Source organism: Rhinopithecus bieti, unplaced genomic scaffold (assembly GCF_001698545.2).
Source record: "Rhinopithecus bieti isolate Rb0 unplaced genomic scaffold, ASM169854v2 scaffold_2077, whole genome shotgun sequence".
Lineage (NCBI taxonomy): Eukaryota > Metazoa > Chordata > Mammalia > Primates > Cercopithecidae > Rhinopithecus > Rhinopithecus bieti.
The window spans coordinates 783280-801249 of record NW_016803882.1 but is presented as its reverse complement, the minus strand read 5'-3'; the positions used below and the strand labels follow the sequence as shown (position 1 = coordinate 801249).

The window sequence follows — 17970 nt, the reverse complement described above, 5'->3', positions numbered from 1 at the left end:
ATCAACATTAACATGGGCATCTGAACATGAACAGCAGTTGAAGAGATGTCAACTATGAATATTGTGAACACATTTTCAATGACTGTATAGAAGTACGGGAAATGGCTTTAAGTTTTAGAAAAAAAATTGTTTATTTTCCATTTACTGAGTATCATTTTGTATTGTACAAATAATCTATGGATGATGGTTTAATGCTGCTCCATGCAGTGCTAATTTGTTAGAGCACTATTTGTCTCTGGAGCATTTTCCTAAAATAGATGTGTGTGTATGTAAAATAATCAGTTACAAAAAACACCATATAACTTGTGTTTTTTAATAGAAAACTTCCATTCTCTGAATGTTTTTGAAGCTAGGAGCAACATTACAAGCTCTGAAAGAAACACCAAACTACAACTTTGAATCAATTCCTTGGACAAAATTAGAAATGATGGGTTCCAATTCTAACTTAAAGCAATGCAAGAATGACTTGCATTCTTGGTAGGCTCTATCTTGAGGTGAGTCCTTTGAAAATTTCAGTGCAGGTTGCTCTACTGCGTGTCTCAGCTAGGTAAACATGAGACAGGTACCATCACTGTCACCAAAGATGACAGTGAATTAAGATCCCCCTTATAGACCAGCCTGGTGGGGCCAAGGTCCCATTTAAAATTAAAATTAAAACTAAACATGCTTTGTTTCTTGTCATCATGATTGCAGTTTCTTTCTTCATGTTTGCTGACATACAAGAAGCAGCAGCAAAATGTTTTCTAAGTAATTCCATTTTTAAATTATATAGTTTTAATTTTACTTCCTGGGAAAGCAATTCTTTAACTGAAAAGCTCATAATAACCAAAATACTAAAACTGTGTTTGTTGTAGGAAACCATAGTCATTTACTTTTCATTTTTTTGAGATGGAGTCTCATTCTGTTGCCCAGGTTGGAGTGCAGTGGCGTGATCTTGGCTCACTGCAACCTCCACCTCCCGGGTTGAAGTAATTCTTCTGCCTCAGCCTCCAAAGTAGCGGGGATTACTGGCGCCCACCACCATGCCTGGCTAATTTTGGTATTTCTAGTAGAGACAGGGTTTCATTATGTTGGCCAGGCTGGTCTCGAACTCCTGACCTCAAGTGATCTGCCTGCCTCGGCCTCCCAAGGTGCTGGGATTATAGACGTGAGCCACTGCGCCTGGCCTGTGGTCATTTACTTAAACCACAAATTGTTTGTATAGAAAATTGAATTTGCTTACTTAAGCTGTGTGTGAACTCCCCAGTCTCATGTTAATTAACCCACCACTCTCATAAATGAATTCACTAACTTTATGTTAATTGACTTTATACTGGATATACTGTGTGTATTCTCTTGGTAGTCAGAAAGCAGCCAATTCTAATCTAGTTTTCTCCCTGTAGGACTGTTTGAAATAATGGGTGGCTCATGCAGATTTTGACCCAAACATAGTGCAGAGCTTCACTCTTCAACAATATGCTCTGGGACAGTAAAAGCTAACTCTTCAGATTATACTTTTTTTCTCTATATACATTGATTTTTCTATTTCAGGGCAATGGTCATTAATGTACCACACTGCAAATATTTTCAAACAATGACTGCTTTATCATTCTGTCCTGAGTTGAGTGTATTTTGCAATGCATGTTGTTTACTCTGCCAATTATTTTGTGTTCTGATGAATTGTCTTAACCTATAATAGTTCCCAAAGGTGCGTGGTGTGAGTGATAGTGCTGGACCACCAAGAGCCACATGAGAACATCCGTGGTGTCTGGAGTTTATTCAAGAACATCGTGGAGGAAGCAGAGGATAAAGTTCAGGAAGCAGTCATGACTTCGTGGATGTCCTTTGACATGATCAACAACACCATAAAAACAATTGCAACCTGGGAATGATTGGTTAATAACAGAACAAATGGAGGTCAAAAGAAACTGGGCAGACAGTCTCGTTTTGACTTCAGGGAATTAGAAGAGAAAGCGCCATTATTTCCAGTGTACAATTCCAGGGCCGCATCTTTACTAGTGTTACAACCACCTTGAAGGTCTGACAAAGTCAATGCTCTATTTCCAGTAATGTGTACCGCTCCCCAATACCTCCTCCAAGACAAAGTGGTATTTATTTACGTTATTGAATATAGTTAAAAAAAATTAAGCATCGAGAGAGAAGACAATGAAAAATGCAAGTCTCTATCCTCTCTTTTCCAGTTCCATTCTCTAGGAGTGACCATTGTTAGAGTTTCAGAAATTTCTAATACCTATATTTGCATATAGATGATTCTAAACAGGGGCAAACTTCAGGCCATACATTCAGGTGGCAGGAAGTAGAATTATTAATAGTATTTTTTCCTATAACATAAATTACTTCTATTTTCAAGCTGCCATTGGGAAGTGTGAACTTAAGCACAGACATTTCAGGGTTTACCCCCTCCCCTTCCTGGAGCTGTGACTGAGGGGTGGTGACTGAGGGGTGTGACTGAGGGGTGGTGGATGAAGGGTGATAGGGTGCAAGGTGCGAAGTGGATGAGGCAGGAGCTCCTTGGTGTCGCCTGCCACCCAGCATTTTGGGGCTCTTTCCCCTTTCAGTATCCAGCCAGTGGTTCGTGCAGGGAGCTGTTGCAGACTTTCTCATTCTGGCTTCAAGGTCTCTGAGATGTGGCTGCTCAGCTACTTCTGGGACCCTTCTGGGTGCCTCAGGAAACACTTGATTCTCCCCATTCCTGAGTGGGTGTTGCACAGGGGAAGTGTGCGATGTCTCGATGTCTCAGGGCCACCCCACTCAGTTGTCTCTGCTCTTCTGCTGCCATGTCCTGCAGCACATGAGGAACTCTGGGATGTTTGCCACCTCCCTGTAGTGAGGCTGTATCTTCTCTGCTCTCGGATTTCCCAGTGCGTCTGGGGTTTCTACCATATCCTTCCCTGATGCATGGTTGGGGAGGGCCCTTTCTTCGGGACCCAATTGTAGTTAACTTACTTCCCTTTCTTGGTCCATGGAATCTCCAATTAGTCTGAGAGTGAGCATATATGGGTTCAACTGAGCACACGTTCTTTCAATATGATGGCTTGTGGCATAAATGATGTGATTTCAAAAGCCAGCTTCTTATAACTCAAAAACATTAGCTTTTGAACCTCTCAAGGCTATCATGCCTGCAGAATCAATAGCCTATTTAAAAATTCCAAAGCCAGGAAATGACATCTTTGTTCTCTGCGTAGTGCTTCTCTGAGGCAGTACATGTAGAATATTCTGACTGTAGCTGGAATGGCAGAAAGGTCACAGAGAAACAGGAAATATCAAGAACAAAGATTACATCACTATTCAAATAGTTCACCATTGTAGATGTTTATCCTTTGAAAAAATACTCACGGGATCAATATTTACCCTTCTATACCTTGTCGTTTCTGTTTGTTGGTTAAATTGTATATTTTGGAGACATTCCCATATCATTGTATATGGACCAAACTTATTCTTTCAAACATTTGCTTGCAATTATTTTATATGGCTGCATCATAGTTTATTCAAATGGTGTTTTCTTGTTTCTTTCTTTCTTTCTTTCTTTTTTTTTTTTTTTGAGTCAGGGTCCTGCTTTGTCACCTAGGCCAGAGTGCAAAGTTGAGATCATGACTCACTGCACCCTGAGCTCAAGTGATCTTCCCACCCAGCCTCCCTAGTAACTGAGACTACAGACACATGCCACTGGACCCAGCTAATTTTTAAATATTTGTTGAGATGGGGTTTTACTGTGTTGCCCAGGCTGATCTCAAACATGTGGCCTCAAGTGATTCTACTGCCTCAGCTTCCCAAAGCACTGGGATTAGATTACAGGTGTGAGCCACTGCACCCAGCCTGGTTTATTTGTTATTCCAAAAAATGCTCTAGCTGGGCACAGTGGCTTAAACCTATAATCCCAGCACTTTGGGAGGCTGAGGTGGGTGGATCACCTGAGGTCAGGAGTTCGAGACCAGCCTGGCCAAATGGCAAAACCCCCGTCTGTACTAAAAATACAAAAATTAACCAGGTGTGGTGGTGGATGTCTCTAATCCCAGCTACTTGGGAGTCTGAGGCAGGAGAATCACTTGAACTGGGGAAGTGGAGGTTGCAGTGAGCTGAGATTGCGCCACTGCACTCTAGCCTGGGCGACAGAGCGAAACTTCTCAACAAAAAAATAAAAATAAAAAAAGCTCCAATGGGAGATGGCCTGCTGCAACATTACACCTTCAGAGCTTCCCTGGAAGGGGTTAATCCCTTTGAGTAAACAGTTTTCTACAAATAGTAAATTTTTGCCTAGCATTTCTGAGTGTGGTTATTTCTTTGAGTTAAATAGAGAAAGGTCTGTCTGCCCAGGATGAATTTGGCCAGTGGTGTGTTAGGACCTCCCCACCGGAGGTCACCTGACAACCATCCCAGGACCTGAGCCCACGGAAAAGGCTTGTATAGGTGGCAGCGCCTCAAGGCTTCCCGTTGGACATTAAGTTTCCTTTAACCATCAATGAGACATGGTGATCATCTGCTGGTGGTCTTCTCTAAGACGGCCCCCACGTTAGTCAAGAGTCAAGAGAACAACCCTGTAATTGTTCTACTTAGGATCTTTGAATTATTCCATGGGGTCCTCTGGGGAAAAAAAAATAATTGGCCTGATTGAATCTTAGTACATAGCAGATGCTCTTAATACCAAACATAGGTAGCTATAACCAGCATTTACAAATTCCAGCTTATAAAGTCAGGAATATATAATGGAAACAGTTATATGGCTATTTTTAATATTAAAATATGCTATTTAAATAGCTTTAAAAAATTAAAATTCCTTCAGTAAATACCACTTCTGGGCTATAGTACTAAAATTTTTGTGCTAGTGACTCTGACTGTGTAGCAAGTAGAGAGAGTATCAGCTTATGCTGGAAAATTAAAAAATTTTTAAATTTGTTCATGCATGCATGTAAACGATGTTTATTGGAGATAAATGTCTACTGGGTAAGTGCTGTGTGAGACACCCTATGTTAGACTTCCATTATCATTGATCTCATCCATACTCCCATCAGCATCCTCACAAAATACTAATATTCCTTTTTCTTTCTAGCATTTCATTTCCTATCCTCCTCTCTTCCAAGCTGCTATTAAACATTAGTATGACACTGTGGGGTCAGGAGTGGGCAAAGCACACAGCACATTTCCCAATCCACCCCCCACAGCTATCTGTTGTTCACATCAGGGCCAACCGAGAACCACCTACCTGGAAACAGAGGTGACACATTCTGGCCTCAAGCACAGGAGGGGAGATGTTGATATCAGTGAGGGGAGGATTTTCACTAAGACAGGAGAGACTAATATGTGTAAAATCCTTAGCATGGTGCCTGATCAATGATATGCACTCAACAAATGCTTCTGCTATGACTGCTGACCTCGTCTTTAGGTTGGCTGCCTTCTGCAGTGTCCTTACGGCCCTTCCACATGTGTTCTTGCTGAGAGAGCAATATCTTTCTCTACTTACAGGGACACAGTCCTATTGAATTAGGGTTCCATCTTATAACCAACCTCATTTAACCTCAGTTACCTTCTTAAAGACCCTGTCTCCAAATACAGTCACAATTAAAGAAGAAATTATTATTTGATAATTAAAGAAGAAATTATTCAATGATATTTGTTAAAGCATGATAAGGAAGACTTTATTCAGGACCATTGTGATAGCTATAGAGACCACCACAATGGGTCTTGCAGCGAAGGAGAGAGATTGGGATCAACTTTGAATACAGCATGGGCACGTGGGACTTTATAGTCAAGGAGCAGGATGGGTGTCAGTGGATGGAAAATTACTAAGAGGAAACATCAGAGGTAAGGGGGATTGTGGCTAAACCCACTTAACAAAATTCCAGCTGAAGACAGGCCAGGATGATCATACATCACCTGGGGGATGAGAAAGCTGATCAGATGTCAACAATGATCTGATGTTGAAGATAGGGGGATGGGGTTCTTGCTAAACTGACTGATGTGGTTAGGCTTTGTGTCCCCACCCAGATCTCATCTTGAATTGTAATCCCCATAATCTCCGTAATCCCCACATGTCAAGGGAGAGACCAGGTGGAGGTAACTGAATGGTGGGGGTGGGTTTCCCTTATGCTGTTCTCATGATAGTGAGTGAGCTCTCCCGAGACCTGATGGTTTGATAAGGGCTCTTCCCACTTTGCTTGGCACCTCCTTCCTGCTGCCTTGTGAAGGAAGTGTCTTGCTTCCCCTTTGCCTTCTGCCATGATTGTAAGATTCCTGAGGCCTCCCCAGTCATGTGGACCTGTGAGTCAATTAAACCTCTTTTCTTTATAAATTACCCAGTCTCCGGCAGTTATTAATAGCAGTGTGAGGCCAGACTAATACACTGACTTAGCAGGATTCTTTGCTGAAACTGGGTTTTACAAGGGAGTGCACAGATGGACTTAGGAGAAAGTTTAAAAGCTTGATTAAGTTTTGGGTCAACAGAGAATCTTTTTAAGGGGGTTAGGGCTTCAACATATCAATTTTGGGGGGCACAGTTTAGCTTATAATGTTACATAAGGCTTTTGTGCAAAATTTTTCCAAGTATATCGGTTTGCCATTGTTGCATAATAACTACTTCACAACGCAGTGGCTTAAGACAACAGTGATTTATTAGCCTTCATGAACCTGTGAGTCAGTTGGGGCTCAGCTGATGTAGGCTGGCTTGCTATTCTACTTCAGGCTTAGGCAGCCGGGACAGCTCTACTCCAGATGTCTCTCATCCTTCTCTGAGGTCCAGTGGGTTAGCCCAGGCATGTTCTTCTCATGGTGAAGGCAGAGTCACCACTGCGCAGGGGCAAGCCCTTGCCTGTGACTTACCTACCAACATCCCATTGGCCAAAGCAAACCACACAGCCAAGCCCCAAGTCAAGGGGTGGAGAAATGCTTTATTTATTTAGAGATAAGGTCTTGCTCTGTTGCTCAGACTGCAATGCAGTAGTGCTATCATAGCTCACTGCAGCCTCAAACTCCTCGGCTCAAGGGGTCCTCCCACCTCAGCCTCCTAAATAACTGTGACTCGAAGCAAGCACCATGCCTGGCTAAGAATTTTTTTTTGGTAGAGAAGTTTTACTGTGTTGCCCAGGTTTGTCTCAAATTCCTAGCCTTAAGCAATCTTCCTGCCTGGGCCTCCCATAATATTGGGATTACAGGTGTCAGCCACCATGCTCGGCCTACTAGACTGCAAAGTCACATAGTTAAAAGTCTGTGTGCAGAGAGGGATGAAGAATTGAGGTGATAATGAAATCTACCAGACTGTCTTCTTGGCCACAGTGATTTGCATTTTTCCCACATGCAAAATATGGTCACCTCACCCAAACTTTCCACAGACAAGAAACAGGCTGTGAAATTTGCTAAGCTACTAAAATGTACATATTTTCTAATGTCCTCTTCAGATGCATCCACAGAAGTGATGAGACAAAAAAAGGACATTGCAGAGGGCAAAGCCAAGAGGTTTGGAGAGTGGTGGATAAGGAGCTACTCCAGGAAGCATAACAAGGACTAAGTCAGGTAACATTGCCTACCCTCAGAATGGGGAAGACCTCACAACATTTGACTAGGGGATTTCAATTTTTTCGGACTAGTGGCAGCTGTATGCCTGCAATTCTTCACTATCTCAAAAGGAAAGGCTTATTGCAATTACACTATTTCTCCATTGTGTCTCGGGAATATGGAGGTAGATAATTTATAAGTCTCCAAGTTAAGAAGAGTCACACCCAAATCTAATACAGATCACAAGATCCTGGACTTCAAGTCTGAAGTTATGGTGGAATGAGACTTTGGGGTTCTTGGGATGGCGGAAAGGAGTTGGGGTGAAAAGTATCGTTCAATGCTGCAGGGACCTGGGTTTGAGTGTGTTTTTTCTGCTACGTAAAAGCACAAGGGATCCTTCCCCTAGGAACCCATCCTTCCATTATCTGTGCTGGGAAAATTGTAAGCAATGGTAATACTATCCCCAATCTATACTCACCTGATGCCAAACAGGTGATTTGCTAATATTTATTTATTTATTTATTTATTTATTTATTTATTTATTTATTTTTGAGACAGGGTCTCACTTTATTGCCCAGGCTAGAGTGCAGTGGCGTGATCACAGCTCACTGCAGCTTTGATCTCCTGAGCTCAAGTGATCCTCCCACCTTAGCCTCCCGAGTAGCTAGGACTACAGGCAGGCACCACCATGTGCATGGGCTGATTTTTTTGATTTTTAGTAGAGATGGTGTCTTGCTGTATTGCTCAGGCTGGTTTGGAATTTCTGAGCTCAAGTGATACTCCCACCTCAGCATCCCAAAGTGCTGGGATTATAGGTGTGAGCTATGGCTCCTGGCATAAGTTTTAAAAAATTATATTTCATTCTATAAAAATCTTAGTCTTAACCAGGGAGAGATGCAACTTTGGCTTTTAACCATTTCTTAGGATAGGGCCTCATACCAGTCTGTTACTGAGCCCAGGGGAAACTCGGCATCTTGATTTTCCTTCTATACCAGGACTGTGAGAAGATGAGTAAAGAGAGAAGAATCTAGTGGGAGGTGGGTAGGGTGGTATGATCACATTCTGCAGCACAAGTTGGCCATTGTCTTGATAATAATGACTAATATTTTTGAGCACATGCACATATGTTGAAGTGGTTCTAAGCACTTTGCATGTTTTAGCTTAGTGACTCTAGGAGGCAGGTACTACTCTTACCCCAATTTTTCATATAGGAAACTGAAACACAGAGTTTAAGGAGCTTTTCCAAGGTCCTAGAGCTGATAGGTGACAAGGTTGGGATATGAACCTGGGCAGAATGATTCCTAATCTGTAGGCTTAACTGTATTAGTCTGTTTCACGCTGCTGATAAAGACATGCTGAGACTGGGTAATTTATAAAGAAAAAGAGGTTTAATGGACTCACAGTTTAAAGGCCTCAGAATCATGGCAGGAGGCAAAAGGCACGTCTTACATGGCAGAGGCAAGAGAGAAGTGAGAGCCAGTGAAAGGGGAAATGCCTTGTAAAACCATCAGATCTTGTGAGACTTATTCACTACCAGGAGAACAACAAGGGGGGAACTGCTCCATAATTCGATTATCTCCCACTGGGTCCCTCCAACAACATGCGGGAATTACAGGAGCTACAATTCAAGATGAGATTTGGATTTGGGTGGGGACACAGCCAAACAATATCCACCACTATGCTATTTTGTCCTGATGATTCAGGAAAATGGCCTGCACCTGAAATAGATTTGCTACAAGAAACAGAGACCAATTTTAGAAAAATATCTGCTGCAATTGTTAAAAAATATGTAAGGGGACATTTCCTCCGAGAAACAAGAGTTGGCTATTACAAAAAAAATGTGAAAAATCCAAGACAAGAAAAGACTGTAATAAAGCTAAATATAACAGTATAATGATACCAAGCTGCAGGCAGCAAATAGCAAACTTGAAACCATGGCAAGGGGAATTCATATAGTAGAGGACAAATTGAAGGAGGGTTTCAAAAGTGTAAGAATAAAAGACTTAAACTGATGAGCTAATAGTTGGATGACGGGTCTTGGAGATCCCAATTCTTTGGGAATAACAGTTTCTGAAGGAAAAAACAACAAAGAGAACAACATGTTCAAAGGAACAAAGGGAAAAAAAAAATCTTCATTTAAAGAAAGTTTTCTGCTTGAAAATGAATGACCATTGGTTAGAGGTAAAACTTATGAAAAGAGATTGTGTTGGTTGTCTATTGCTACATGATATACTTCCCTAAAATTTAGCAGCGTTAAAACAACAAAGCTGCATTTATCTCAGTTTCTGAGGGTCAGGAACCTGGGAGTGATTTATCGGGATGAGATAAGTCAGGCTGTCAGTTGGGGCTGCCGTTATCTGCAGGTAAAGTTCTAAATTTGGTTGTTAAAATATCCAACAATTATACTGGCAAAAATTTCAGAGAGAACACAAAAAAATACATAGACAATAAACACATGCAATAATTCAAAAAGAACTTTGAAAGAAATACTCTACATAGGTTAAAATAGAAAAATAATGAGAAAATAAGCAATAAAAACACATGCTAACTAAACAGTGTAGGAAGAAAGAGAGAATGATGTATTGATAGTATAATAGCAGATTTATATTGCTCTAACTGCACTTTAGGAACTAACTCATTTATTAGCCAGGATGTTTGAATTGCTAGTGACAGAAACGTAAATTAATTTATGTAAAACGTTTATTTACAGAAAAGTTAAGTGTGAATCTGTTTAGTTGTGGCTGGGTTCAAGGACTTCAATGTTGTCTTCAGGACTCAGTTTGTCTCTCTCTCTCTCTTTATCTTTCTCTCTCTCTCCTCTCATCTCCCTCTGAGTTAATTTTATTTCCATTTGTGGTTCCAAAGATGTTCATTGCCTAGGCTCTAACTTACATCTTTGGAGCTGGTTATGTCAGAGAAAAGATGGCAACTGTTTTCAGTAACTCCATCTAAAGTTTTAGCATTGAGCCTTGTTACCATGGCTTGAGGTATGGGCTCCTATCAAGATGATGGCTCAATTCCAGAACCAGAGAAGGTGCCCCAAAATAAATGCGGTAAAGGTGAATAAAGGGAGTCAATGGTCACTAGAAGTAACTATAACAAATTTGTTGACTTACTACAAGCTAGATGCTCTGCTACTAATACAAATTATCTCATTAAAACCTCACAGCACTTTCCTGAGGCTCTATTATCCTCATTTTACATGGGAAGAATTTAAAGCTCAGAGAGATTAAGCAAATTTTCTAAGGTCTCATGACCAGTGAATTATGCATGCTCAATTCAAGGTCATGTCTGTTTAACTCCAGAATCTGTCTGTAATGTTAAAAAGTAAGGGAGGAAATCACTCACAGTCCTGCCATCACCATCACAACCCTGCCATTTCGGTATGAGAAAACATTTTGGTGTATCTCTTTCCAGTGCTGCTCTTGCTCTCACTCTCTCTGTCTGTCTTTCATTTAATTATGGGTTTCTGTTGCTGGTCTATTTATAATTGTAAGCCTTTCATACTAGATTGAACTGGACAATAAAGTAGAATTCTTCTTTTATATATATAACAATATTTCGGTCAATTCAAAGTATTTCTCTCCTTTTGTTATGGTTTTTTCTTGTTTAGCTTTCTAATAAACTATTTTTCACTTTGTAATAAACTCTCTTTAGTTGAAATAAGCTCACTTGTACCTTTTAATCTTTGCTTATGCCAATACATTTCTTTTTTAATAATTGTCATTATGAAATATATCATACACAAAAAGAGTATATAACACATATGCTTAAAGAATAGTAACAAAAGAACACTTACGTACCCATGTGATATGGTGTGCACCTTGTCTCTGCCCAAATCTCATGTCGAATTGTAATCCCCCATGCTGCAGGTGGGGCCTGGAGGGAGATGACTGGATCATGGGGGCAGATTTCCCCGCTTGCTCTTCTCATGATAGTGAGGGAGTTCTCATGAGATCTGGTTGTTTAAAAGTGTGTGGCACTTCTCCCCACACCCCAGCTCTTCCTCCTGCTCCAGCCATGTGACACGTACCTATTTCCCCTTGGCCTTCCACCATGATTGTAAGTTTCCTGAGGCCTCCTCAGCCATGCTTCCTGTACAGCCTGTGGAACCATGAGCCAGTTAAACCTCTTTTCTTTATAAATTACTCTATCTCAGGTATTTTCTTTTTCTTTTCTTTTTTTTTTTTTGAGACATAGTTTTTCTGTGTCATGCAGGCTGGAGCACAGCTGTGCGATCTTGGCTTACTGCAACCTCTGCCTCTGAGGTCCAAGCAATTTTTATGCCTCAGCCTTGCTGTGACTACAGGCGCCTGCCACCATGCCCAGCTTTTTTTTTTTTTTTTTTTTTTTTGTATTTTTAGTAAAGATGGGGTTTTGCTAAGTTGGCCAGGCTGGTCTTGAATTCCTGGCCTCAAGTGATCTGCCTGCTTTGGCCTCCCAAAGTGCTGGGATTATAGGTGTGAGCCACCATAGCAGCCCTCAGGTATTACCTTATGGCAGTGTGAAGCAGACTAATACACCATGATACACATAAAGGAGGAGGATGTTTCCAGAACTCTTGATGCACCTCTAGTTTTATCCCCCTCTTCAAAGATAAACATAAACATGACTTTGGGCTAATATTTCTGTTGCATTTCTTTCTATTTTTACTGCACACATTATGTTAATTGTGTGACTGTGGGAAAGTCACTTAACCTCTCTGTGTTTCAATGCAGTCATCTGTAAACTGGGAATAAGAAGAGTACTTACCTCACAGAGTTGTTATAAGGATTAAATGAGTGCAACTAATTAAATATGTACAATGTTCAGACTAGTGTCTGGCATAGAGTAAGTACTATATAATAATTTGTTATTTTAATTAAGTCCTAAACAATATATTATTTATTTTGCCTATTTTTAAGCTTTATATAAATGAAATTAAACTGTACGTATTCTTCTGCGACTTGCTTTTTTGGTTCAGTATTGTCTATGAGGGATTTATTCCTATGATATGTGTGAACAATTCTTCATTTTTACTGCTTTGTAGAATTCTATTGTAAAAATATACCCCAGTGTATCCATCCTACACTTGATAGACATATTTTTAAAATTTCTTGCTTTTATGAACTGTGCTGCTGTGCAAAGTCTTATATATACTTCCTAGTGTTCATGTGTTAGAGTTTCTCTAGGTAAAATACCTGGGGTGGAATTGCAAGATCACACAATATGCACATTCTCTATCGTCTATGAATCTTAATCTTTCTTTTACATTTTCCAATTCTTTGTCTCCCTGTGCTGCATTCTGGGTAATTTCTTCAAAATCACTATAGTGGATGGAGTCAGTGGTCCGTCTGTATGTATCCCTCTGTCTTTACCACATCAGTATATCTGCCTAGCTTTTAACTGCCAACATCTGAATTTCTTTGCTCTGGTTTTCAGAGCCCACTTTGCCACTCCTGTGAAGGTCAGAAGTGCCTGGCAATTAAAGGCTTAGTGGAAACAGCCCTCAACCAGTGACTGATGGGTGAATGAGTACAGCAACTCAGGTGGGACAACCTTGAGGTATGTGTTCTAGATGGGCTTCTAGAGTGCCTCCAGCGTGATGAAGCTCCGGTTTCCCACAGTGGTAAAAAGCTCAGTATCACCTTAATTGGCTACTTTGCCTTCTCTGTGCCATTTACTCACTTCACTGGTGTTTCTTTCCCCTCCAAAATTAACCACTTACACTCAAATCCTTGTCTTTCAGGGCTGGCTTTAAGAGAAACTCTGAGATAGCTGTATATCTGTTTTTCTAGTCCACTAATTCTCTCTTTAGCTGGGTCTAATCTACTGTTCTTTTTTTCCCCACAATAACATGCAATTTTTATTTAAACTTTTATATCATTTCTTTTTTTTTATTATTATACTTTAAGTTCTAGGGTACACGTGCATAACGTGCAGGTTTGTTACATATGTCATATAAACTTGTGCCATGTCTGGGCGTTGTGCTGCACCGCAATCATAATCAGCACCGATTCAAACTCGTTCATTTACATCAGGTATAACTCCCAATGCAATCCCCTTCCACCGCTCCCCCCATCCCCATAATAGGCCCCGTGTGTGGATGTTCCCCTTTCCCGAGGTCCAAGTGATGCATTGTTGCAGTTCCACCTCATTGAGTGAGAACATGCGGTGGTTGGTTTTCTGTTCTTGCGATAAGTTGGCCTGAGATATGGATGGGTTTCAGCTTGCATCCATGTCCCTATCAAAGGGACACAAACTCATCCCTTTTTTTATTGGCTGCATGTCTTCCATGGTGTTATGTGCCACGTGTTCTTAATCCAGTCTGTCACTGATGGAACATTTTGGGTTGATTCCGACAGTTCTTTGCTTACTGTTAAAACAGTGGCCCAATGAAACATATGTGTGCTGTGTCCGTCTTTATAGCCAGCATGTGATTTATAATCCTTTGAGGTATATACCCCGTAATTGTGGATGGCTGGTCTTCATTATGGTAATTTCTAGTTCCTAGATCCTTTGAGAATCGCCATACTGTTTTTCCATTATGGTTGAAATTAGGTTTACAATCCCACCAACAGTGTAAAGGCTGTTCTATTTCTCCACATCCTCTCCAGCACCTGTTGTTTCCTGGTGTTTAATGATTGCCATTCTAACTGGTATGAAGACCTGGTATCTGCATTGGTTGGTTTTTGATTTGCATTTCTCTGGATGACCAGTGATGTCGAGCATTCTTTTCCATGTGGGTTCTGTAGGTTGTATGCATTGGCTCTTCTTTTAGGACAATGTCTGTTCATATCCTTGTACCCACTTTTTGATGGGGTTGTTGTTTTTTTCTTGAAATTTGTTTGAGTGTCTTTGTAGGTTCTGGGATATTAGCCTTTGTCGATGAGTGATTGCAAAAATTTTCTCCCATGTCTGTAGGTTACCTGTTCACCTCTGATGGTAGTTTCTTTTGCTGTCAGAAGCTCTTTAGTTTAATTAGACCCCCATTTGGTCAGTTTGGCTTTTGTTGCGTTGCTTTTGGTGTTTTAGACATGAAGTCCTTGGCCCATGCCTACGTCCTTGAATGGTTTACCTGAGGTTTTCTTCATAGGATTTTTATGGTATTAGGTCTAAACATTTAGTCTCAATCCATCTTGAATTATTTTCATATAAGGAGGTAAGGAAAGGACTCCAGTTTAAGCTTTTAGCTTATGGCTAGCAATTTTCCCAGCGTCTTTTATTAAATAGGGAATTCCTTTCCCCATTTCTTGTTTGTTTTCTCAGGTGTTGTCAGAAGATTTCAGATGGCTGTATATGTGTGGTATTATTTCTGAGGACCTCTGTTCTGTTCCATTCGGTCTATATCTCTGTTTGGTACCAGTAACCATGCTGTTTTTGGTTACTGTAGCCTTGTAGTATAGTTTGAATCAGATAGTGTGATGCCTCCAGCTTTGTTCTTTTGACTTACGATTGTCTTGGCAATGTGGGGTCTTTTTTGGTTCCATATGAACTTTAAAGCAGTTTTTTTCCAATTCTGTGAAGAAACTCATTGGTAGCTTGATGGGGATGGCATTGAATCTATAAATAACCTTGGGCAGTATGGCCATTTTCACGATATTAATTCTTCCTATCCATGAGCATAATATGTTCTTTCATTTGTTTGTGTCCTCTTTTATTTCACTGAGCAGTGGTTTGTAGTTCTCCTTGAAGAGGTCCTTTACATCCTTTGTAAGTTGGATTCCTAGGTATTTTATTCTCTTTGAAGCAATTGTGAATGGAAGTTCATTCATGATTTGGCTCTCTGTTTGTCTGTTACTGGTGTATAAGAATGCTTGTGATTTTTGCACATTAATTTTGTATCCTGAGACTTTGCTGAAGTTGCTTATCAGCTTAAGGAGATTTTGGGCTGAGATGATGGGGTTTTCTAAATATACAATCATGTCATCTAATCTACTGTTTAACTTTTCATGAAGTTTCTAATTTCAGTTATTTTATTTTCAGTTTTAGAATTTCTATTTGGTTTCTTAGTATATCTGCTTGGTCACCTTCCATAGTCCCTATTTCTATATCAATCTTTTAATTTATATTTTTAAAAACAGTATTATGCATTCTTATTTTATAGTCTATCTTTGATAATTCCAACATCTGCTGTCTTTGCCATTCTGATTCTGTGGTTTGTTGTTTCTCCCTCCTCTTCCTCATGGCAGTTTCTTTCCTGTTGTTTTAGTGATTTTTGATTGTGAGCTTTGTCTGTGAGATTTATTTGAGGCCTGGTTTAAAAATTTGTTTTTTTCAAGTAGGATGCTCATTTGGTTTTCTAGGTGCCTGGGGCATTTATCTACCTGGGACACTTTAAATTCCATTTTTGGCTTGAGGTTTCTTTTTCGTTATATAGGTGATTTGAGTTCTTATTCTAAATCCTTTAAGTGTACATTTGTGGTTAGGAATTCTTAGGGTAGGATTTTTTCTTTCTTTCTCTTTTTTAGCTTCATCAAGAGCCAAGATGAGATAATAATGTATCCTACTAACTCCCTCTGTGGGATATGTTTTCCCCTTAGGTCATCCACTTAGAAAAGGATGTTTACCCTCTTGGGATCTCTGCTTTAAAAAGTGAATATCTTCAATTTAATCTCATATCCACTTAAGGCCACAGGCTTTATCTTGTTAGACCCCCCAAAGCAATTTCCAGCTTAAACACCACTTATTTCTTTCGATTTGAGCTTTCTTATCTTTTCTGGCCTTCAGAGAATACCTTTACTTTCTTGAGAGCTCATTCATGTGTTTAAAAAGTTTTTATTTTGGAACGTATCCAGCCTTTATCAGTGTACTGTACTGGGAGAGTTTTCTCTAAACATCCGATCCACAATATTGCCATTTAAGGATCCAATGTGCTTTGTAATAGTGATGTATCTTGCTGGCTTCTTAATATTGAACATTCTTATTTTCTCCCATATATTTGATAATTCCAGTATCATTTCCTTCAACCAATATTGAATGTACCCAATTATGTGCCAGGTATTCTTCTATAACTTTCTTGTGAACGAATCAGGCAAGGCCATGGTCTTGTGGAGCTCACATTCCAGAAAGCATGTAAGCCCAGAATTTCACTGCTATTATGCCGTTGGGGCAGCTTTGAAATGTATAATGTTAACAGTTATGCAAAGCTGAGAAAGATAGTGAGCAGTATTTCGTGTTTGGTTGCTGATATCTGCAAGTCAAAATAGGAAGAAATTATGGCATATTAATTTTTCTGCTTGGAAAGGTTAATGAATTGTATCTAGGTCTGAAGATGCAAGATAGACAAGAGATACATGTGAATAAGCTTATTTTTGTGCATACAGAGGAGAAGAAGGAATGAGATTCTCATTCATGCAGCATTATGCAAGGTGCTTTGCCTGTGTGTTCCCATTTAATTCTGACCCCTTCCCAAGTAAATTCCATGCAGTGGATACTATTTCTTTCTTTCTTTTCATTTTTTTTTTTTTTTGTTTTATTGAGACGGAGTCTTGCTCTGTCGCCCAGGCTGGAGTGCAGTGGCGCGATCTCGGCTCACTGCAAGCTCCGCCTCCCGGGTTTACGCCATTCTCCTGCCTCAGCCTCCCGAGTAGCTGGGACTACAGACGCCCGCCACATCGCCCGGCTAATTTTTTGTATATTTAGTAGAGACGGGGTTTCACCGAGTTGGCCAGGATGGTCTCGATCTCCTGACCTCGTGATCCGCCCGTCTCGGCCTCCCAAAGTGCTGGGATTACAGGCTTGAGCCACCGCACCCGGCCAAGTGGATACTATTTCTATTTTTAGGTAAACTGTAGTTGAAACCGTTAGTTGTCCCTTAATATTTTTTTCCATTCATCAATACCAACAGGTATTTTTAGCTGGTTATATAACTGTCCAGCTTAAAGATGATATTTTCCATTATCCCTTGCAGTTAAGTGTGGCCATATCACTTAGTCTGGCCAGTGGGATTTAGAGTGTAGTAGGCAGTTGCTTATGAAAATTTCTCTAAGAGACAGTTTATATATGCCTTTTATTCCTTCTTTCATCCTGCTGCCTAGAATTGGATACTGCTTAGGGCTGTGATGATGAGGCCACATTCCAGGACAAGAAGATTGATAATGGAAGGAGTTAAGTCCCTGAGGACTTTGGTCAGCTAGATCTTCATACCAGTCTTAGACTGCATATCTCTGAACTTTTATACTAGAGATAAATAATCTTCTATCCCATTTAAGGTACTGCTATTTATTTTTATTTTTCCCCTGAAATCTGTCATTGAACCTATTCCTAACTAATATATTGATTATGTAACTTGCCCACTAATATGTCTGGGAAGAGATAGAATAAAGATTTGAATCTTGTGCCTTGTATTTAAGTACAGTCATCCCCCTGGTACCTGTGGGGGATTGGACCTCCCAAGGATACCAAAATCCGTGGATGTTCAAGTGTCTGATATAAAATGGTCTAGTATTTTAATTTAACCTATGCACATTCTCCTGTGTACTTTAAATCATCTCTAGATTACTT

General features: G+C 40.2%; 1 long non-coding RNA gene across 1 annotated transcript in view; it reads left to right on the top strand.

Annotated features, from left to right (window-relative positions):
• The window catches only part of LOC108518579 (uncharacterized), a 41930-nt gene that overhangs the window by 8324 nt on the left and 15636 nt on the right, over positions 1-17970 (top strand). The window contains exon 2 of the long non-coding RNA XR_001882405.1: positions 7389-7503. This is a non-coding gene — a long non-coding RNA (uncharacterized LOC108518579). The remainder of the gene's footprint in view (positions 1-7388; positions 7504-17970) is intronic.